Source organism: Ipomoea nil, unplaced genomic scaffold (genome assembly GCF_001879475.1).
Source record: "Ipomoea nil cultivar Tokyo-kokei standard unplaced genomic scaffold, Asagao_1.1 scaffold0099, whole genome shotgun sequence".
NCBI lineage: Eukaryota > Viridiplantae > Streptophyta > Magnoliopsida > Solanales > Convolvulaceae > Ipomoea > Ipomoea nil.
In genome coordinates, this window is record NW_017616527.1 from 446850 (window position 1) to 472361 (window position 25512).

Here is a 25512-nt window from a genome sequence, read left to right on the forward strand (position 1 = left end):
CTGTAAATCGACTGAAGAACATATTAACCCGAACATGGTTAGAATGATCAGCCAAGCAACTAACCTCTACCACCATAGGTAATCATTGCTTCACTTCACTATATTTTGATTATAAATTACTGTTTTATTCAAGTTAACTCCATATTGTAGTTGTTGAACATAGTATGTATATAATAAATCTGCAGTCCAACTATCAATTTTAACTCTAACTTAGTTTTGTAGAAAAGACTGCTTATATATTTCCATATGATTTTTAAGGTTTTAAATGATGTTTTAAGTTGTTTAGACTTAATTTTCGCTCTTAATCATATTAGTTCTTATTCTTTAGAACAACTGCTAGTTTTCAGCTCTGTTCTTCCAAGTGATGGAAAACTTAGTGCATAATGGAAGAAGATGGAATTGACTGAAGAGATTACATGAGAGAAGGTGAGTGTGTATTGAATCTGAGTGAAATGAATAGATCAGGAGCAACAATGATACAACAGAAGTCTTATATGCTAGATAGATGGAGGGAATGGCAGTTATAACTGCCAAAAAGGTGAAAAGACAAGAAAGCCCTCAGGGCTGATTCTGATTCTTCTTTCCAGTGAGCTGAGCTGTTGTGCATTGGTGTAAAGGAATGTGCAAGGCTGAGGCTTGTTTCATCATCCCCCCGTAAGCTGGAGCATGAAGATCCTGAAGGCCTAGCTTAGCATGAAACACATCAAAGCTTGGTTTGGCCAAAGCTTTAGTAAAACCATCTGCAGTCTAATTTTGAGAGGATACTGCCAGTAACTTGATTATTCCATCACTCACTTTTTGCCTAACCACATGACAATCAAGTTCATTGTGTTTAGTTCGTTCATGGAACACATAGTTCTCCCCAATTGCAATGGCTGTGTTGTTGTCACAATATAGAGCCACAGGAGTATTAAAGACTATTCTCAAATCTGCTAGCAAGTATAGAAGCCACTGAAATTCACATGTTGTTGATGCTAAAGCTCTATATTCTGCTTCAGAAGAGGACCTTGAAACAGTGGCTTGCTTTTTTGTTTTCCATGAGATTAAGGAGGCTCCAAGATAGATGCAAAAACCAGTGATGGATTTCCTGCTTTCTATACAATTTCCCCAATCTGAATTTGAGAAGCCTTGCAACTTAACTTCTGAATTTGCAGAGTAAAGTAGACCTTTTCCAGGTGCTCCTTTTAGATATCTTAACACCCTATGAGCTGCTGTTAAGTGGGTATCCCTAGGCTTGTCCACAAACTGGCTAAGTTGCTGGACAGCATAAGATATGTCTGGCCTAGTGTTGGTTAAGTAGAGAAGTTTCCCAATCAACCTCCTATAGATTTCAGGTTCTTCAAGTAATCTCCCATCAAGAGAAGTGAGTTTCTGGCCTGTGATTGCAGGAGTTTTGGCAGGCTTGGCTTCAAGGAAACCATTTTCTGCTAAGATTTCCATGGCATACTTCCTTTGGCAGATATTGATACCAAGATGATTTCTGAAGGCTTCAATTCCTAGGAAGTAATTGAGATGGCCAAGGTCCTTGATCTTGAAGGCTTTATCCAACATTTGCTTCGATTCATCAATGTGGATGGAATTAGTTCCTGCCACTAGAATGTCATCAACATAAACCAATAAGGCCAAGAAGGAGCCTTCTGACTACTTGGTGAAGAGAGAAGGATCTGCTTGAGATTGTTGAAAACCATTAAGCAATAAGGCTTTAGTCAACTTTGCATTCCACTATCTACTTGCTTGCTTGAGCCCATACAGAGATCTCATTAGTTTGCAAACTTGATTAGGCTTGGCATTTTGAAAACCTGGTGGTAGAACCATATACACTTCCTCCTCTAAGTCTCCATGAAAAAAAGCATTGTTGATATCAAGTTGTTGAACATTCCAATCCTTGGCAGCAGCCACAGCCAAAAAAGTTTTGATGTTGGTCATCCTTGCCACAGGGGAAAAAGTCTCAATGTAATCCACACCTAGCTGTTGAGTGTACCCCTTGGCAACAAGTCTAGCTTTGTACCTTTCTATGGAACCATCTGCCTTATGCTTCACTTTGTACACCCATCTATAGCCAATGGGGGATTTTCCTTTAGGTAAGTCAGTGAGGATCCATGTGTTGTTCTGAATGAGAGCTTCTATTTCCACTTCCATAGCTTTCCTCCATTCCTCATGCATTACTGCCTCTTTGTAAGACTGAGGCTCATGAGAAGAAGAAATAGAGGCTGCACAGAATCTGTGAGCAGGTGACAATCCTTGGAGAGAGATAACCTGACTGATAGGGTGAGGTGAGCTTGTCTGGCTAGATGCAACAGACTGACAGATGTAATCTTGAAACTTAGAGGGAATGTTTCTCATTCTCATGGATCTCCTTGGTTGTTGCTGTGCAACATGATCACTAGGACTATTGAGGTGGATTTCAAATTGTGGTTGATCACTGTGGCTACACTCATATTGTTGCTCATCAATATTGTCATGATCATTTATATGGCTGTCCAAGTTAGGTTGTTGAGCATGGTCATCTGAGAGGTGATCATTCTGTTGATAATCAAGATGCTCATCTGTGGGCTGATCACTTCTGAGTGTGGATCTGGCCAACTCATCAGACTGGCCAGGAACTTCTTTTCTCTGAACTGACTTTAGAGGGGTGATTTCTGCCTCCACAGAAATTGGCACCAAGGGTAGAGGTGGATCAAACAATCTTAGCATAGAAATCTCATGCTCAAAATCAGAATTGTCTCTTTTAAAAGGATATGCCTGCTCATGAAAGACAACATCCCTGGAAACAAAAACAACTTTGTCAGTCACATCATATACTATACCCTTTTATATCAGCAGGAAACCCCAAGAAGATGCATTTCTTGGCCCTGGCCTGCATTTTGTTCCTTCCCTGCGGTATGGTGGCAGCAAAACAAAGACAGCCAAAAGACTTCAAATGATTGTAATCAACACACTTGCCATACATGATTTGGAAGGGGGTATCTCCATCAAGGACCTCAGTAGGGAGCCTATTGATGAGGTATGAGGCATGCAAAACACAATGGCCCCAGAAAGTATCAGACAGTCCAAACTGGAATTTCAGAGATCTAGCCACATTTAAAATATGTTGGTGTTTCCTTTCTGCTACCCCATTCTGTTGGTGTGTGTAAGTGCAAGACCTTTGGTGAATAATCCCTTTGTCATTGAAAAAAGGTGTTCATAAGAAACTCAGTTCCATTGTCTGTTCTAACCATTTTGATCTTTGCACTAAACTAAGTAGAAACAAAATTGTAGAAGTTTTGAAATATGGATTTAACCTCAGACTTATGTCTCATAAGATGCAACCATGTGAATCTGCTACAATCATCCACAATAGTCAGAGAATAATGCTCTCCTTTTAGAGATGCCACAGCAAATGGTCCCCAAACATCCATATGTATGAGATCAAAACACTTCTCAGATTTTGTAATGCTAACAGGAAATGTAGATCTTTTGTGTTTGGCAAAATAACAAGTGTCACATATAAGATCAGAAGTAACATGGGGAGAAGCAACTTTTATTCCTTTCAACATTTTCACTTTATTCATGGGATAATGACCCAACCTATTGTGCCATGTCTCAATGGACACACTACTACACAAAATCTCAGAGTTCTTTTCAACAGACTGACTTTTCTTCTTGGTAGGGGGATTGATCCACTACAACAGAAAACGGATTTAACGTCTACATTATAACGTCGGTTTTTTGAAAATCCGACGTTAAATATTTAAAATTATTTTTTATTTTTTAAAAAAATACATATGACGTCGGTTATTTGGTATGGCCGATGCCGTATATTAAATAAAAAATAAATAAAAAATAAATACGAGATACGACGTCGGCGTTATACGTTGCCGACGCCGTATCTCAAATAAAATATATATATATATATATATATATATATATATATATATATATATATATATATATATATATATATATATGGTATACGGCGTCGGCGACGTATATCGCCGACGCCGTATACTTGAATTTAAAAAAAAAATTAAATAAATAGTAGATACGGCGTCGGAGAATTAATCTCCGACGCCGTATCTCTAATAATTAAAAAAAAAATAAAAATGGTATACGGCGTCGGCGACGTATAACGCCGACGCCGTATACTCAAATTAAAAAAATAATAATAATAATAAATAGGAGATACGGCGTCGGAGTTAAATCTCCGACGCCGTATCGTATAATTAAAAAAAAATTAAAATGGTATACGGCGTCGGCGACGTATATCGCCGACGCCGTATACTCGAATTTTAAAAAAAAAAAAAAAAATAGTAGATACGGCGTCGGAGAATTATCTCCGACGCCGTATCTACTATAATTAAAAAAATATATATTTAAATGGTATACGGCGTCGGCGTCGTATAACGCCGACGCCGTATACATAAATTAAAAAAAAATAATGAACAAGCTAGCTCCAAACGCCGTATACATAAAAAAAATAATGGTACATACAGCTCACTGCTCAGCTCCAAACGCCCTAGCTAGCTCCAAATATTTCACTCCTCCAAACGCTCCAAACGTCGTACGCTCTCTGCTCACTGCTCACTGCTCCAAACGCCGTACGCCACCGCCGCCGAACGCCCTACGCCACCGATGCTCTCCACCGCCGCCTAAGCCGTCGTCCACTGTCGTCGGCCTCGCTCTCCGCACGTCGACGTCGTCCTCGGCCTCGCTCGCAACAGTGCCGTCGTCTTCGGCCTCGGCCTCGCTCGCCGTCGCCCTAAGCCGCCGTCCTCGCCGTCGCCCAACGTCATCGCCGGTCGCCCAACGTCGTCGCCGGTCGCCGCCTCTCCTGCAAGGTACGTACGTATATATATATATATATATATATATATATATATATATATATATATATATATATATATATATATATATATATATTATAAATTAAAAATGGTTATGTATATATATTTTTTGAATTTTGAATATATTATTATTGTGTATATTTTCGAAATTTTAGGAATAATTGTGTATATATTTAATTTTATAAGTTAGTGGGTCAATTATGAATTGTTGTGTGTATATGTGGAATTTTATGAAATTTTGTTTATATATTATTGTGTATATCTTGAAATATTATTATTGTGTATATAAAATGATGTTGTTTTGGACCAAGACCCACCATGCTAGGTGAATCTTGGTCCATAATTTGTCTTTTCAAGTATATAACTTATCAAATAATTTAAGTGAACAAGCTAAGTGTATAATACATGATGATGTTATATATTGAATATATTGCACTAGTTGATACTTAATATAAAATGATGTTGTTTTGGACCAAGGACCACCATGCTAGGTGAATCTTGGTCCATAATTTGCCTTTTCAAGTATATAACTTATCAAATAATTTAAGTGAACAAGCTAAGTGTATAATACATGATGATGTTATATATTGAATATATTGCACTAGTTGATACTTAATATAAAATGATGTTGTTTTGGACCAAGGCCCACCATGCTAGGTGAATCTTGGTCCAATATAACTTATTCTAATTAGATTTGGTAATTAGATCATATCTGTCCTAACTTAATTTATTTAATAAAAAAGGTAATAAATGAGAGAGAGAGAAAGGTCGTTTTCAGAAGATGTATCCACGATGAATACAATAGTGTAAGGTCCCATTCAATCAGCCGTCATGGTTTCTTTAATAATTATGTTTTCCATTACTTAAAAAAGCTGATTAGGAATTTAAACATTTTTTTTATAAAATGAAAAATAACATTATTACATCAAGACAAGAAATATTCTTTCAAAAAGTTGAATCTATAACTCTAAAGACAACCCATACTCCAACCTTGGCGGTCCGACAAAATATTTGAGAATTGTAAAATTTGATAATTCAATGGCGCGACAGACATAGTCAAATGTCAGTGTGCATAAAAAAGAATTTGCCCAATTTAAGTATAATTTCCACACTACCACCACTAAGATTTGAACATTAATCTCTTCTTCTAAATACTGGAATAATTAAGTTAAGCCCGTACATATTGTGATGATAAAACCAGTTGTGATAACTTAAATTTGTACACTAAATAAACGTTACTTTTGTCTAATAATATATAAATTACACGCACAAAAAAAAAAAGAAGACAATTTGTATTAAAAAGATCTTGTACTAGAGATTTGATCGAAATAACATTGAACATAATCACACGTTAATTTAACTTAAAATGTTGTGAGAAAAATGTAATACTAATTGGCCGAAATGAATATAGTGTAGTTGTTGTAGTAGTTATAATTATATAAATTTGTTAAAATGTTGTTAACAAATGTTTAACTAGGTTATTATTATTTTAGATTGGCTTGTGATGGATAAAAGTTGGATGAAAGCTAATCGACTTAGTCAGGAATATGAAGATGGAGTTAGAAATTTTTTACAGTTTGCAAATAATAACCTTCTGAATAGTAATAAGAGGTTCTTCTGTCCTTGTACGTAATGTTGTAATCAGAAAAGGTTAGGTGAAGAAGACATATATGATGATCTAATTGTTAATGGGATTAATCCATATTATACACAATGGATTTGGCATGGTGAAAGCGATGTGGCTACAACATCTAACATGTATGTTGACAATGAAGATGATGAGTCTGAAGATCGGTTGGATGAAATGTTTCGCGATGTTGGAGAAGAGTTTACCAATCGGTCAAATGAGTTGGATGAATTATTGAATGATTCAAAACAACCTTTATGGCCAGGGTGTAGTAAATATACCAGATTATCTTCTGTATTAAAATTATTCAACTTGAAAGCTGGGAATGGGTGGAGCGACAAGAGCTTTACTTCTTTACTTAAAATAGTCAATGATATGCTTCCAGATGGTAATGAACTTCCCAAGAGTACATATGATGCCAAATAGATGTTGTGTCCCATGGGTATGGGATACAAAAAAATACATGCTTGCCCTAACGATTGCATATTGTTTAGGAATGATTACAAAGACTTGCATGCATGTCCAATATGCGGGGCATCTCGTTATAAAACAAGAGAGAGTGGTAAAGTACGTTTGAAAAGTCCACCAGCTAAAGTTTTGTGGTATCTCCCAATTCTTCCAAGATTTAAGCGCATGTTTGCAAATCCAAGCGATGCGAAGAACTTATCATGGCATGCAGATGAAAGAATTTCCGATGGCAAGCTTCGACACCCGGCTGATTATTCTCAATGGATAACATTTGATAATGCATTTCCTGAATTTGGCCACGAGTCGAGAAATCTTAGACTTGGACTTTGTACTGATGGTATTAACCCTCACCGGAACCTAAGTAGCAAGCATAGCTCGTGGCCAGTTATGTTGATAATTTATAATCTACCCCCGTGGTTGTGTATGAAACGCAAATACATATTATTAAGCTTGATGATTTCTGGGCCAAAACAACCAGGCAATGATATAGATGTTTTTTTGGCGCCTTTGATTGATGACTTGAAGCAATTATGGGATGAAGGTGTGTTAGTATTTGACGCATACCGGAAGGAGACTTTTAAGTTGCATGCAATGCTTTTTTGCACAATCAATGACTTTCCAGCTTATGGTAACTTGTCTGGATATAGTGTCAAAGGTCATAAGGCATGTCCCATATGTGAAGATAATACCTGTTATCATCAACTGGTTCATGGTAGAAAGACTGTATACATGGGGCATCGGAGATTTCTTGATAAATTTCACCCTTATAGAAAATTAAAAAAGGCATTCAATGGTGTTCAAGACTATACAGATGTTCCACAACCATTAACAGGGAATCAAGTTTATGAACGAGTTGAATGCATCAATGTTACTTTTGGTAAGACTCAAAAGCTTCAATCTCAAAGAGGTAAGAGGTCAAAAGAGATACCTACAAATGAGAAGAGTCCGTGGAAAAAGAAATCTATATTTTTTGATCTTCCATATTGGAAGACACTAGATGTGAGACATAGTATTGATGTGATGCATGTGGAGAAAAATGTATGTGATAGTCTTGTTGGAACTCTTTTAGACATTAAAGGTAAGACTAAAGATGGACTCAATGCTAGATTGGATTTGGTTGAAATGTGTATACGACCTACATTAGCTCCACGTTGCGGGGATAAGAGAACATATTTGCCTCCAGCTGCTCATACATTATCAAGAAAGGAGAAAATAAGTTTTTGTGAGTGTTTACGTGGAGTAAAGGTACCACAATGGTATTCATCAAATATCAGTAAACTTGTTAATATGCAAGATTTAAAGTTGGTCGGGTTGAAGTCTCATGATTGTCATGTCTTAATGCAACAACTATTGCCAGTGGCTGTTAGAGGCATATTACCTAAAAAGTTGAGATATACCATCATAAGACTTTGTTTCTTTTTCAATGCAATATGTGGGAAAGTTGTTGATCCAGACAAATTAGATGAATTGCAAAATGACATTATTGTTACACTGTGTCAGCTAGAGATGCACTTTCCACCTTCATTTTTTGATATCATGGTTCATTTGCTTGTGCATTTGGTGAGAGAGATCAAACATTGTGGGCCAGCTTATTTGAGGTGGATGTACCCATTTGAACGGTACATGAAAGTATTAAAAGGTTATGTTAGGAATCGATATAGGCCGGAAGCATCTATAGTTGAAAGCTATGTTGCAGAGGAGGTTACTGAGTTTTGTACAGAATATTTGGCAGGGGTAGAGGCTATTGGTGTTTCTACTAATCGACATGAAGGAAGAATTGCTGGGAAGGGTACTCGAGGAGTCAAAGTGAAGACTATGCCTCGTGAAGATGTTGAGGAGGCACACTTGTACATCTTGCATAATACAAGTGAAGTCGAGCCGTATTTAGATGAACACAAGGCATTGATTAGAGAGCAAAATCCAAGAAGGACAGACATGTGGATTGTGGGCGAACATAATCGAACTTTTATTCGTTGGTTCAAAAATAAAGTTATTGAAGAGAATAATATGTCTGAAACTGTTTCATGGTTAGCACATGGTCCTGGTTTGGATGTCCTATGCTATAATGGATATGACATTAATGGGTTTTCTTTTTATACAAAAGCTCAAGATGAAAAGAGCACTATGCAAAACAGTGGAGTTACTTTGGTTGCAAATTCCATGCATTTCAGTAGTTCGAAAGATACAAATCCTGTGTTCGCAGAGTTGTCATATTATGGTGTGATTGAAGAAATATGGGAAGTTGATTATGTTTTGTTTAGGGTGCCGGTGTTTCGATGTAGATGGGTAGATAATAAACATGGTGTAAAAGTTGATGAGTTAGGATTTACACTTGTTGATTTTAATCGTGAAGTGCACAAAAATGAGCAGTTCATAATGGCATCCCAAGCAAAACAAGTCTTTTATATTAGTGATCCTTGTGACAAAAAATGGTCAATTGTTCTTCATGGAAAGAGACAAATTACTAGAGATGAGAATGAAGATGTTAGTTTTGATATTGAGGAAATACCACCATTTTCTTCAAGTTTATTGCCCACTATTATTGATAATGAGATAGATGAAGTACATGCATCACGAGATGATCATCATGAAGGGATATGGGAGAATTGATTATTACATGTAATGCCCGCTATTTATTTTGTTTTTTAGTTTTCTTATTGTAGTACTTTTATATATTCTAATAATTTTTTTTTCTAAACAGGCGTATGGATTCAGCAAATGGTGATGGTACTACAGAGGATGGTACTGCACAAGATACTCATACTACTCAAAGTAGTAATACTACTTCTAAGACGAGGGGCGCCACTCGTATGCAAAAACTCATTCTGCAGCGTTCTACTGAAGGGAAACACCACATTGAGCTTGATGGATTGGAGCCTGTCTACGGGCCAGAAGGCAGTGCATTTAAAAGTTATGTTGCATTAGTGGGACGAATACATACTCCTATCACCATAGATGAATGGCCGAATGTCCCAGAAAATATTAAGAGTACTATTTGGAAACAAATCCTGGTAACTTTTAATTTTGTAAGATTTTGATTTATTCATAAAGTTTCTATAATTACATTTCTAACTAATAAATAATTTTGTTTTGCAGAATACTTATGATATTCCCGACACAACTGATATGAGGAGAGTATGGTTAAGATATGTGGGTGATCGGTGGAAAGATTTTAAAGCGAAATTGGTGAGCAAGTATATATACGGTAGTTTTGCAGGTATGAGCCCATGTATAAAATACAACTTCATTGAACAAGAGACATGGGATGAGTTTGTAAAGTCGCATACAGGTTCAGCATATGAGGTATCGTTATTATTCTATCAATATTTCCAACATAAACTCTATCATTATTATGAGGGACATGTAAAGAGTTTGATTAATATTTTGTATTTATATAGGCAAAAAGAAAAAAATATCAAGACATACAAGCTAAGAATATTCATCCACATCTTTTAGCTCGAGGAGGTTATAAAAGGTTGGAGAAGATGATGATGGATGAGAAGTTGAAAGAAAAACAAGCGTTGGCTGATGCAGATCCGACGTATACAATGAGTCCTCCAAGTCCTCCACGTAGAGCCGAAAAGTGGAAGAAAGCAAGAATTGACAAGTCAGGAAATTATCGCACTGAATCAACAAGATTGGTGGCAGAAAAAATTGTAAGTAAATATGTTGTCATTTACTAAAGTAATAGTAATTATTATTGAATAATTTTTATATATGTTAGGATGCTCTTGAGATCCAAATTTCTCAAGGAGAATTTGTTGAGAAAGGAAGACAAGATTCATTGACTGTTGCATTGGGTACTGATGAGCATTCTGGACGTGTTAGAGCCATGGGAAGAGGACATGGCTTCAAAAGTGTATTTGGCCATGCAAAACGTCGCGAAAAGCCTCCTGAAGATGTTCAACAAATGGTTGATGATGCTGTTGCAGTAGCGTTAGAGAAACAAAAGCAGCAAAATATTTCTGAACGGGAGGAATTTGGTCAACGATTAACTGAGCAATTTGAGGCAAAAATAGCTAGTATGATGTTGAAATTTAGTGCTATGCAGACTCCTTTACAAGCAAAGCAGGTGGATGACGTATGTGTGGATGTTGTGTCACTACCTCCAAGTGACAAAGCTAGTTCCCCAGACCCTTTTAGTAATTTACCGGCTGTAAGTATTCGTTTAAAGTTATCTTATTATTATTTATCAATAAAATTTTATATGATTTTTAATTAAAAATTATTGTAGTTAGGGGCACGATGTCAACTGTTCTTAGAAGATCCAATTAGACGTCCAGTAGCATATGGGACAGCTTACAGTGGTGGACAGGTTCATGGGGTTGTACTGGATATAAATCATGTGAAGGTGAGCGTAAATGAAGTTAGTGATCCAAGTGCACATGTACCAATCCCCACCAGTGAGGTTCAGCTTGTAGGTGATGCAATTCAACACTTTATTGCTTGGCCAAAGAAGCTGGTAGAGTTATGTACTAAAGTTGATGTGGTATGTATACTGAAAATATTTCGATTTTAAAATAGTAAGTAATTTACTTTTTAAAATAATAATTCTTACTTGTATTATAATTCACAGTCAAAAGAAAAGACCAAATTGACTTTTCATTCGGGTGTGCAATCCGTTCATCAACAATTCACTATACCTGATGATGATTCTTTGACTGATGGATGCAAAAAGGCCTTTTCAATAGCTCGCCGTTTTGAACACCCTCTTGTGGTCCATGTGGCTCATGGTATTATGGGCAACATTGACTATGACTTGCACCTTCTAAGTGATGAGATAATGCGTTTCTTAAATATGGAGACCATCGATGTTTCTCTAATTCAGTTCTTTATGAGGTAATAAGTTCTTTAGTATTATTTATTCATAATAGTTTTATATTTATATAGTTGGTAATCTATATATAATTGGTTGTGTTTGTGAATAGGGGTATTTACATTAGTTTTGAGTTGGCATCAAAAGACACGTATGGCTTCCTAGATCCATATTGGATTCAACCACAAATGAATAATATGGAAGACAGGAAATCATATATAAATGCCACCATGCAGTCGGTGAAGAAATTGGTATACTTAGCCCTATATGTTCTCAAGTAAGTATTAATTACGTTTTAAATAAAAGTACTTATATATAATATATTTTTATTATATATTATATTCACTTAAAACTAATAAATTATTTATTTGTAGTGAGCATTGGATGTTGATGGCGATTTGTCCTCGACTAAATGAAATTTTTTGGTTTGATTCACTTGGTCATGGGCCGCGTGAAGACATTAAACATATAATGGAAACGTATGTAAATTTATATAATTAATTAATAGTTATCATTAAACTAGTGATGCCAAGTATTTATATATATTCTATGTCTTATATTAATAGGTGTATGACTGCAACAAACATGATGAGTGGAAAGAAACAAAATCGTTCACCAAAATGGACTATATGTTCGGTAAGTACTTCATTCACTTTGTAAAACATGCAAACTTATTGTTTTTTTTTATTAATTTATTTTATTTTTATTGTAATTCAATGTAGTGTGCTATACAAAAGGGAACCACCGAATGTGGTTATTATGTGATGAAGTTCATGTTGGAAATTGTTTCCAACAATCTAAGCAAAGGAATGGATAAGGCAAGTAATTTCTTAATATATCTTTTGGCTTCAAATGTTTAAAAATACTTGCTTATTTATTAATTTTATTTCTTTTGAACTTTGTAGGCTTTGGAAAGACAAGGAAGATTGCCCTACAACAAAAAAGAGATTGATGAAGTTAGAGACAAATGGTCTAAGCTTCTTATTGATGAATGGGTTAATAAAACGCTTCTTAGTTGATACTTTACGTTTAAAATTAGTTTATGTTTATTGGCTTAATGTTTAGTAGTTTTGTTGAATTGTGGTACTTATATTAGTTTTATGTTTAGTAGCTTGAATTAGCTTAATGAATTGTGTTCTTTATATTAGTTTCATGTTTAATAGTTTGATACTTTACGTTTAAAATTAGTTTATGTTTATTGGTTTAATGTTTAGTAGTTTTGTTGAATTGTGGTACTTATATTAGTTTTATGTTTAGTAGCTTGAATTAGTTTAATAAATTAGTTGATGTTGAATGTTAAATTGCTAGCTGCGCAGGGTTTGAAAATTGATACAGGTGGGGTAGAAAACATAAAACGCATATAAATAAAAAAAAAAAAAAAGAACATACGGCGTCGGTTTTTACCTAAAAACCGACGCCGTAGGTTAATTATTATTTTTTTAAAAAATAATAAATATATACGGCTTCGGCTTTTAGGTAAAAGCCGAATCCGTATATATTTATTATTTTTTAAATATATATATATATATATATATATATATATATATATATATATACATATACGGCGCGATTTTTACCTAAAAACCGACGCCGTAGGCTAATTATTTTTTATTTTTTAAAAATAATAAATATATACGGCTTCAGCGTTTACCTAAAAACCGACGTCGTATGTAAATTATTTAAAATATATATATATATATATATATATATATATATATATATATATATATATATATATATATATATATATATATATATATATATATATATATATATATATATATATACGGCTTCGGCTTTTAGGTAAAAGCCGAAGCCATATATTACATACGACGTCGGTTGTTCAATCGACGTCGTATCATTTACTTACGACGTCTCTTAAGACGACGTCGAAAGATAACCGACGTTAAATGGGGTATTTTAACCGACGTTAAAACCGTTTCTGTAGTAGTGATCATCAGGTACAGTCCATCCTTTTGCCTAGCCAAACCATCCACCATTCAATGATGGTCCTGAATTTTGCAATAGTCAGCTCCAATAATGATCTCATAATCTGAATATTTGGTTAGCTTGCTAGCAGAGATGATATTAAAGGAGAAGGATGGAATGAATAACACATCTCTCAACAATATATTCATATGTAGCCTGACATCCCCTATGTGTGTGACACTAACAGTTTCTCCATTAGGAAGTTTAACTAGGATCCCATGAGCTGCATGATAAGACTCAAAATAATCCAAAGAACAAGTAATATGGTCTGTTTCCCCTGAGCCTAAGATCCAATTATCAACAGAATTGATGGTATTAATGAGATGAAGGTTAGAGACAAACTTGCCTTCATTTTGCTCCTGCATAGGCTTTCTGGAGTCTGGCCTATTTCCAGTATTAGAGATGGCTGCTGCTGTATTGCTGAGGGAATTGCCCCTTTGATTTTGATCTTGCAACATGACTAGAAGTTTCTGAAACTGATCAACAGAAATGACAACATCTGCAATTTGACTAACACATGCATTTGAATTCTGCTGTGAATCCTGAGTCTGTTTCCCTTTGGACTTGTAACCTGGGATCCATCCGGGAGGGAAACCATGTTTCTTATAACATTTCTCAATAGTGTGTCCAAGAATCCCACATAAAGTGCACTTAGGCACATTTTTCCCTGAATTATTGTTGAATTTCTTCTTGTTATAGGAGGTTGATGCTTCTACAACAGCCTGCTCTTCTGTGAAATCACCTTGAGCATTCTGAACTGCATTGGCTTGAATTAGTTCAGGATTCCTGGAACTCACAGATCCTTTAAGCTTCCTTTCTATCTTCAAAGACATATTGAGGACCTTTTCCATAGTGGGAATAGGATCCATAACCAATATTCCAGATTTAACATTCTCATATTCATCATTGAGCCCATCCAGAAAACGAATTATTTGATCCTCCTCTTTTTCTTTCTGAATCTTACTCATGAGGGTACATGAACACCTTGGCACACACTCACACTTAGGGATAGGCCTCATAGCATTCATCTGAACCCATAATGCATTGCTTTTGGTAAAATATTCATTGATTGAGAGGTTACCTTGTGTGCATCTATAAATCTCATTCTGCAACTCTGTAATTCTGTGGGCATCCACTTGTGAATATGTCTTTTTAAGAACACTCCAAATGTCAGCTGCAATTTCAAAATACAGAACTCCTTCTGCAATTGTGGGATTAATGGATTTGAATATCCATGAACACACAATATTGTTGCACCGCTTCCAAATAGCATACTTAGGATCTGATTCTCCAAGGTTAGCTATGCTTCCATCGACGAATCCATACTTGTTCTTGACCTCAAGAGCGATCTCCATGGATCTGCTCCAGGAGGCATAATTGACTTCCGATAGCAGAGGAGAAACAAGAACGAGATTTGGATTCTCTGTTATATGCAGGTACATGGGGTCATCAAACTCTTCTACTCGTTGGCTGCTGCTCAGACTGGTCGGAATCTGACTTGAAGTAGCTGGATCGGCAAAGTCATCGTCTCCATTTCCGTTCCCCGTCACGACTGCCGCAACGTAGCTCCGGTGATGCTCTGATACCATGATGGAAAACTTAGTGCATAATGGAAGAAGATGGAATTGACTGAAGAGATTACATGAGAGAAGGTGAGTGTGTATTGAATCTGAGTGAAATGAATAGATCAGGAGCAATAACGATACAAAAGAAGTCTTATATGCTAGATAGATGGAGGGAATGGCAGTTATAACTGCCAAAAAGGTGAAAAGACAAGAAAGCCCTCAGGGCTGATTCTGATTCTTCTTTCCAGTGAGCTGAGCTGCTGTGCATTGGTGTAAAGGAATGTGCAAGGCTGAGGCTTGTTTCATCACCAAGCGACCTGGATAATCTGCTACTATGCTCTTTCCATTTTGATATCTGCTGACATAATATCGTATGAGTGGCTTGATAGACAGGGGTTGATGGATGATAGTATTTCATCTTTTCCCACTCCATAATTTGAGAAAAAAAGAAAGTAAAGAGAGTGTATTACTTTAGTGTCGATTCCAATCATCTACATTTACCATAAGAAAACCCTTTCAATTCTCTTTGTTGGGAAGCAATAATTTCTTTAAACTGTTTTGTTGCAGCATGTTCTCGAGTTCATCATGTGGTTTCTAATATGCCCGAAAGCTATTTTCTTAAACTAGTAAAAGGATACCAGTAAAGTAGGGGATCTGTGTTATTAGAGTTTATAACTGAACTACTATTATAAAGTCTCAACTATGATCAGAACCAACCTGTTCGCATTGATTAAAGTCAATGGACTATCATTATTATTTATAACTGAACTAACCCTTGAAGGAGAAGACTGTTGTCCCAAAGAAATCCCATTCCCAGCTTTCTGAAGAAGACTGTCATATTATTAATCTAAACCCTAACTGTCTAATTATTATGGATGGTATACATTGGTAGCTTATGATCTTAATGAATATGTCTTCTTGTTAGGTATAATATTAATTACCTGGCAAGATTACATGTGATGAACATTATTGTTGCATTCATTTTATATTCTTCGTGCTTCCTACTAACATCCTTTTAGTATATTCTTCTCTCCCTAATTTCATTACTCTGATATTTTATGCAGTTTGTTTGGATCTTCCTAACTGTCAATGCGGGAATTAACTCGTTTCCTGCACAACTACAAGACTCAAGCAAACACAGACTCGGTACACCCTAAATTTCTCCTTACAGTACATTATATTTAGAAAAGAAAAAAAATCAAATTTTCAAAATTAATTTTATTCTAAATCACATGACCAATGGCATGGATGCATGTTTTATGGAGTATCCTTGTTTGTTTGTTTTGTTTTTTTTTTTTTTTTGAAATCTTTAATTGTTTGATCATGTGGAGCTTGTAAGTGTGTGACAGTTTTGTTTTCTTCCCCACTTCTCTAGTTTTTGTTGAATAATGTACATCCAAGGCTGCTTCTGCTTCTTCTTTTATGAAGCTCTATTTGAAAGTGTGTAACCGTGTTGTGTCACTTCACATTGTGGAGAAATATGTAAAATTTTCACCTTTACATTCTAGTATCATGTATTAAATATTAATGTTACAAACTTATGTCACTCGACGAGAAGTTATTGAATCCTTGACGAAATGGAGTTTTTGAATGATAAATGTACAAGAAATTTTACAATATGGTGTGTTTATACATTATACCTTGTGCTTAGAAGTTCTATGTTTTGTTGTTGTAATGCTGCTGCAGCAGCATGTTCTCGAGTTCATCATGTGGTTTCTTCCACATCAAACACATAAGACGCAAGAAGAAACATGATTTTAGCATCCCTACAGTCCCCTGGCTGTTGGCATAATTTTTTCTATTTTTTTTAATAACATAACACGTCGGTTTTTAACAAAAACCCGACGTGTTATGTTAATTTTTTTTAAAAATTAAATACATAAAGCGTCGGTTATTTCATAATAACCGACGTTATAAGTTATATAAATTAAATAAAAAAATATACGACGTCGGTTTTTATTTAACCGACGTCGTATGTTTACTATACAACGTCGCCCAGAACAACGTCGCTTTTTAGCCGACGTTAAAGGCCTTAAATAGCCGATGTTAAAAGCCTTCTGTGTAGTAGTAGTAGCCTCTTCTTCTTGCTTGGATCTCAGCCTCCTCTCCACTCAACTTCCACCACTTCCTTCACCACCTAAACACCCCAACAACAACAACATACTAAGCCTAAGAGAACTCAAAGATTGTAGACAAAGAAGGCATCAAAAGAAAGAGAGGAAATGAATGGTGGAGTGTGGAGCTTAATGTGTAGTCTTCTTCTTTCTAGCAGACAAGAATTGGGAGAGGCAAGGGAATGAGATCAGGGATTCAAAGAGGAAGATGTGTGGTTTTATAGGGTGCAAAACCCTAGGAGATTCTCTCATGATTGGTGGATGGCAAAATGGTAATTTTTGGGGTAGTTCTAGCAAAGATCAAACAAAGGAAATGCTCTTTTTGGTCCACCTTGCAACATGAACCCTAGACTAGAAATGTTAACTTTGAATACTTTTGGTTGGAAATGAATTTTCTCAAAAAGTTATTTGGGTTAACACTTGTTTAAAATCTTTTCGAATTCTCCCGGTCACACTCAGATAAATTTCTCGATTTAAATCTTAGTACGCGAAGTACTCGAAAGCTTAGGAATTTTTGAATAGAATCCATTTTTGGTGTCGAATTAATTTAAAATGTGACGAAAATATTTTATTCAAACACCGATTGATTGCAAAAAATATTAATGGAGTGAAAAGGCTATTTTGAAATTTCTTAATACCGTATTTATAAAATGAAATTTTGGGTTGTTAGAGTAAGTCCGACCGAATATCTCCTACCGTCTACGGAACCAATCTCGTGGTTCTCGTGCTGTAGAATTAGGTATTGAACTTTCAGTGTGCACACCCCCTACTAGGATTCCAAGCCTGGCGAGTAGTTTCCAACCTCGTAACGTGGGAATACGCCGCGTTACATATACTGGGACCACAATGTCCATAAAATCATCCGAGAGGATATAGTCCAAACGGGATCCTCCAAAACCTCACCGATTTAGATAATACATAAATATATCTCTCATGCATCAATCTCATGCATGCAACAACTCATCAACTTCTCAATGCATCAAAGAATGGTATACCACATGCTTATGGATTTTTGAAAGTAATACTTGGGCTCACGTTGGTCCCTTTATGCATTTTTGAAATATGGCATATGTGAGATGCAAAATACTCTATAACATGCCTCTAAACCATGTATATAAACCATAAAATACTCAAGGATATAATATCATGCTCGGTTTGCAACATAGCAAATTCTATACATTTCTATTAACAAATATGCTTCAATTCTCATTATTCAAATATCACATTCTAGCCATGCTTTCATAATAAATCATATTTTCAAAGTGATCATGCTTCTCTACTCAATACAAGTATAACATTAGACACAAAGCAAAGCATTTCTCAAACACTGTGAACTTCTCAACATTCTTTGCATACTTCCACAATCAATAGACTATAATCTCTTGAGACATAAAACACTCTTGAATCATGCTTTTCTAACAAATTAATCACTTAATGATCATGCTTCTCCATTTAACACTCAAATAGCATTAGGAAGATCAAATAAGTAGTATAAGTCTAATACAACTCACTTGCACATTTCTATAAACAATTCAATACAATTTCTATCATAACATGCTCATTTCTAAACCAAAATCCACGAAATCAAAGCCATAAGTGCGTCGAGACGATCCCGAAGTGCCGAGCCACAAGGGCGCGTAACACCTGGTCCGAAACGACACGTAGCTGAGCCATAAGGGCCCGGCCACTACACGGATAACCACAACGGAGCACTCAAACATACAATACTTTAGCATTTCTACACATTTCTATCTTCATAACAATGACTTCACAGAGTCAAAAAGAGATTGGGAATCCATGGGGTTATACCTTTAACCGAGCTCCAAAAGCTAAACACTTGATTCCACCCACCGGTCTGCTATCTCGCCGGAGAAAGGGAACGCTAGCCAACTCCACCGTAACTCCAACACTGCCAGCCAACTCCACTGCCGGAGCCGCACCGCCGGCTACTTCCGCTCGTCGCTGCTGCTCGACGAAGGACCACCCGCCGGTCTGCTATCTCGCCGGAGAAAGGGAACGCCAGCCAACTCCACCGTAACTCCAACACTGCCAGCTAACTCCACTGCCAGAGCCGCACCGCCAGCCACTTCCGCTCGTCGGTGCTGCTCGACGAAGGACCACCCGCCGGTCTGTTATCTCGCCGGAGAAAGGGAACGCCAGATTCGTTCCGTCCGCTGTTCGCGGGAAGGGAAACAAGGCCACCGTAGCTGCTCCTTCACCTGATCTGCTCTAGCCACGCCGCCGCCAGCCACAGCCAGGACTGCTCTCCGTCGGACCTGCTAATGCGCTGAAAAGGCAGGGGAGGTCGCTGGAGGAGGAGAGACTGCCACGCCGTTCACCGCCGCTGCTCAGGCTCTGCCGCCTCTGCGTTTGACATTGAGAATGAAGGGAGTGGGAACAGAGACTAAGGGATGAGAGAGATAGAGAGAGCCGGAGCTGTTGCTTCTTGGTTGGGACTCGCCGAAGGGAAGGTCGCCGGTCACTCTCACCGCACCACCTCCCCGCTGCTTCCACTGGCTACCTAAGCTAAAGCGAGAGGGAGACGAGAGACATGAGAGACGAGAAGCAGAGAGAGAAGGGGGTGCTTGGCTACTGTGTAATTCCTTCGTCTGATGGATAAAAATAACATACATATACATACGGTGGGCACTTCTGTTCGGTTTATCAGAACCAAACCGATCCGATCTGAAACGAGCCGAACCGAATTAATAATAGAAAACGGAACGGTTCGGGATTTTGTAACCCGAACGATTTAGTACCGAACCGAACCGAAACCGAACGGTTTGGCAAAAATCGAACCGAACCGAATGCTATATAATTTTTTTAATAAATAATAATAATAATAGTAATAATAATAATAATAATAATAATAATAATAATAATAATAATAATAATAATAATAATAATAATAATAATAATAATAATAAAGAAGTAAATCCAAGTTCCTTGATGCCTGCTTCGCCGTTCAGTTCTCATTCTTACTAGTACCGAACCTTAAATTTTTTATTTGATTTCTTTATAGCTTGTTGTCTACATTGCACTTTTGTTGTTTGTCGCAATTGTTCTTTACCTCACAATTATATCTAACTTGAGTTATATTTACAATATTCAGTATTTTCCTTAGTTTCATATTTTTATATAAATTTAATGTGCTTTACAGTCATTCTAATTTTGATTTCCAGTGTACTATAATTATTTTCTAGTACTGGAATATATTTCAAGTGCACTAGCAATGACAGATTGTGTCCAAAAATTAACTATATAGTAATTGACACTAGTTCTTTTAATATCAACTATATAGATAGATGATTATTCATCTTATCAATAAAAATATTCCAACTGAACCAACTGAAGAGTCGGTTGTGCAAAAACGTTAACTGATGTTTGGTAATTAGTACTTAGTATTGTGTTTGAACTTTGGATTGCTATTTTATTATATAATGTTTAGAGTTTGAATTTGGATTATGTGAATATGTATTGTTTGGTATTATGTTCGAAAAATTAGGAAATGTTGAAATTTGGGGATCTTAAACCGAACCGAACACCGAACCGAATTAAATCTGAACCGAAACCGAACCATTTCAAACCGAACTGAAACCTAATGTTAAACCGAATGGTTTAACATTTTTAAAACCGAAAAACCGAAACCGAAACCGAAAAAAACCGAACCGAAACTCGAAACTCCCACTCCTACATATACATGTCTTATACAATGAGTAGATATTTAGGTCTAGGGTTGTTATTTTGGTCAAAGTTGTATCTATAAATTGGGCTAGACAAAATATAATAGTTTGGGCATACACTTGGGTTTGAGTAAAAATATTTGGGCTAAACCATTGAGATCAAGGAATATTTGTTGGGCTTAATATCTTGGACAACAATAAATCACACTTGGCTCAAAAATCAAATCATTTAGGATAGCAAACTGATAAGAATAATTACGAGCTCGTTTCGAATAGACTGTTGGCTCAAAATTTTTAGGAAATAATTCTTCGTAGAAATAAAATAATTTATTTCGAAACTTTATAAAATAGGAATTTAGGAAAAATATTTTGGGTTGTTACATAAGGCCTATGATCGAATGGAATGGCAATTCCTGCGGAGAATGTTGGAAGTTGTGGGGTTTGATGATCGCTGGATTAAGCTAATCATGCATTGTGTTACTACAGTTCAGTATAGTATTTTGATAAATGGTGTTAACAGTGGCAGGTTAATACCGACCCGGGGTTTCAGACAGGGAGATTCGCTTTCCCCATATTTATTCATTATTTGTGCAGAAGGGTTGTCTATGTTATTGCAGAGAGCTCAGATGGCTGGCTCTATACATGGATGTATAGTGGTGTGTGCCCCCCCCCCCCCCCCCCCCCCGGTATCACTTCTACTTTTTGCAGATGATAGCCTGTTGTTCTTTAAAGCAAATAGTCAGGAGGCAAGTGTGATAAAAGAGTGTTTGAAACGTTATGAGGAGTTGTCTGGGCAAAAGGTAAATTATCATAAATCCAATATCTGTTTCAGTAAGAACACCAAGGAAGAAGACAGGGAAATGGTAGCAGCATGTTTGCAGGTAGACCAGGCGCCCAACTTTGGGAAATACCTGTGACTGCCCTCTTTTATTGGAAGGAATAAGTGAGTGGTGTTCTCCTATATTGAGGATAAAATTAAACAAAGGATTAGATCGTGGAACAAGAAATTGCTTTCATAGGCAGGTAAGGAAATCTTGTTGAAAAGTGTGGCGCAATCAATGCCAACTTTTTCAAAGAGTGTTTTCTTACTACCTGACACAGTTTGTTTGTCAATTCAGAGGACTATGAACAGATATTGGTGGGGGAGTGGTGGAGAAAGAGGAATTCACTGGAAAGCCTGGGATAAGTTATGTATCCCTAAGAAATTTGGTGGTTTGAGATTTAAGGATCTCAGAAGCTTTAATTTGGCTATGTTGGGGAAGCAAGCATGGCGTTTTCTCACAAACTCCAACTTCCTGGTTGCAAAAGTTTATAAGGCACGATATTTTCCTGCTACCTCTTTTATTGATGCCAAGGTGGGCAATTGCCCAAGTTATGTCTGGAGGAGTATTATGGCTGCTCATGATATGGTTGTTGCAGGGGTACATGGACGGATTGGGGATAGTAAAACAACATTGATCTGGGGATACCCGTGGTTGTCAGATGATCCTAGTCCTCTCGTTCAAACGAATATGCCTGAGGAGCTGAGACATGCCAGAGTTGCAGGTTTAATTGATGATCAGACTAATATGTGGGATCCCCGTATCTTATCAGCTTTATTTATTTCTGAGGATGTCAATCGTATACTCAGGATCCCTGTAAGCCCTGGTTATGACGACTCATGGTATTGGCTTGGGGACACTAATGGAATTTATACAGTAAAGAATGCCTACAGAAGTATTATGGGTAATTATGAGCATACGCCAGGGGAGTTTGATAGATGGACTAATATATGGAAAATGAGGGTGCCCCCAAAATGGAAGAATTTCCTGTGGGGAGCAGTTTGTGATATCCTACCTACCACTGGTAATTTAATTATAGAGAGAGTGGATGTTGATCCTACAAGCCAGATGTGTGGTTTAATGCATGAGAATGTTATGCATGCACTAGTTGCTTGTGATTATTCTAAACTTGTTTGGAATATTACAGGCCTGCCTATCGCAAATATTGTTACCGATTCTTTCCCTGCCTGGCTAATAGCTGCACATGCAATTTTGACAGAAGAACAGAGTGGTGTCTTGGTGGCGGTACTATATCACATATGGCGGAGCCGCAACTCTGCCGTGTGGGAAAAAACACTGCATCATCCCGCCGGTCTATGGAGGAGAGCGTCCGCGGCCATGAACTCCTTCCGTCTAGCCAATCACCGCCCTCTGTTGCCTGCATCGCACAAACCAGAACATGGTGTACACGTCAGGCCAAGGTGTTATGTGGACGCTAGTTACCGGCACGCTGTGGGGGGGGGGGGTCACCTTTGGTGTGGTGCTACTCTCGCCGAATGGAACGTTTATGGAGGCGCGAAATGGAAGGCTACCAACTTGCTTCTCATCATTTATGGCGGAAGCCTTAGCTTGTAAGGAGGCTCTATCCTGGCTGCTCGAGAGGAATATAGTGGATGTGGATCTACTCACAGATTGTTTGCAACTCCGGAGTGCCGTGCGCCAGGAGTCAACGACTCTAATGTCTTATGCTGGGTTACAGTGGACCAATCACTAGTACAAAACTGAGAATACAAGACCTACTTTCCGAGACACCTTTACGAAGAAGGTGTTGTAGAAAGAAAATGATAAAACTTTCCGTGTCACCAACCGAGTAAAGGTGCCTCAGATATTATATTATTAAAATAATAATAAAGGTATCCGCGACACCCGCTATAAAAGGTGCCTCAGATATTATATTATTAAAATAATAATACAAGAATCCGCGGCACCCGCTAAAGAAGGTGTCTCGAATATTTTATTATTAAAATAATAATAATGGTATTCGCGGCACCCTATCAAAAAGGTGCCGCGGATACCTGGTCAATTTTTATTTGGGAAAAGGGTCAAATAGGCCCTCAAACTTTAGCTCAAAAGTCAATTAGGCCCTTAAACTGTTTAAAGGTGCAATTACACCCTTCAACAATTCATTTAAATGCAACGAAGCCCAAAAACAAATTAATGACCTGCTATCACAGGTCATTAGGGTTCAAGCCACCTTCAGGCGAATTTTCCGGCAAAAAAAAAAAAAAAGAAAAAAAAAGTGACCGGCAAAATTTTCGATAAAAAAGTGACCGGTGAAATTTTCGGCAAATCTGGGTCGGTTGCTGGTCACTTTTTTTTGCCGAAAAATTCACCGGAAGGTGGCCTGAACCCTAATGACCTGTGATAGCAGGTCATTAACTTGTTTTTGGGCTTCATTGCACCTAAATGAATTGTTGATAGGTGTAATTACACCTTTAAAAAATTTAGGGGTCTAATTGACTTTTAAGCTAAAGTTCGAAGGCCTATTTGACCCTTTTCCCTTATTATTATTATTTTTTCCTTAACTTGTCGCGATGAAAGCCAAATTATTCAATCACTACCAGTCCACGCTCTCATCAGCCGCTTAGCTACCATCGTCCCCACTTCACTACCTCCATCGTAAAAATCGCACACGGTCCACGTCGCCATCACACAAGCTCCATCGTTGCGGGCTCTGATTGGTTGAATAGAAGTCCATCGGTGCGGTTCTCGCTCTCAGAATGGACGAATTTGGTGAGAACAGAGGAGAAATTCTCCTTGGTGGGACGCTTTGCAAGAGAACGACCCCCGCTGGACCGTTTAAGAACGGAGTTACGAGAGACTCTACGGCCAGAAGGGGAGTTACACATTGGATCGCTTGATAGACGGTGCATCCTTTTGCGATTCTCATCAGAGGCTGATTGTAGACGTGTGTGGCTTCGAAATCAGATTGCAGTAGCTGGCAGTCGTCTTTGGCTAGCTAGATGGACGCCGGAGCAGAGGACCAATAGGGATACGCCATGGAAACTAGTATGGATTCAGTTTCCCTCCTTGCCGATTCATTTATTCAATTCATATGCTCTAGCAAAAATTTGTGAGCCTCTAGGTCGGGTTGTGTCTCTGGACGCAGCTACGACTAGAAAAACAAAGCCAAGTGTAGCCAAATTGAAATTAGAGATTGATGCATCTAAGCCCTTTGTTGATCCAATTTGGATTGAATATGTTGGGGATGGAGGTATTGTGAGTGGATTTTGGCAAAAAGTAGAGGTGGATAAGCTGCCGAGATATTGTACAGGTTGTGGATGCTTTGGACACAGCCTTGCAGGCTGCCGGAGGTTTGGGGGTGGTGCTGGTATTTTGAAAAGAGAGGCTGAGAAAGCTTGCTCACAACCTGCTTGTAATAATGACCATGAAGGGCTGTATAGCCCTGTAGAGGGTAAAGAATGCACTCCAACTGATTGTGAAAATGTCTCTAAGAGGACTCCAGCAGATTGTGATATTGCACCTGTAACTACTCGATAGAATGGCAAAGAGAATAAACTTGAACTTGATATGGAAAAAAAGACTAAATCATGAGGCTAATGAAATCATTAAGGAGGCTGCAATGAGTCTTCTAGATGAAATAGC

The 25512-nt window shown here is 37.4% G+C and overlaps 1 long non-coding RNA gene across 1 annotated transcript; it reads left to right on the forward strand.

Annotated features, from left to right (window-relative positions):
• LOC109178215 lies at positions 1-16905 on the forward strand. Its single transcript, XR_002053685.1, has 2 exons — positions 1-78; positions 16353-16905. It is a non-coding gene; the product is annotated as an uncharacterized LOC109178215 (long non-coding RNA).
• Positions 16906-25512: the final 8607 nt, after the last annotated feature.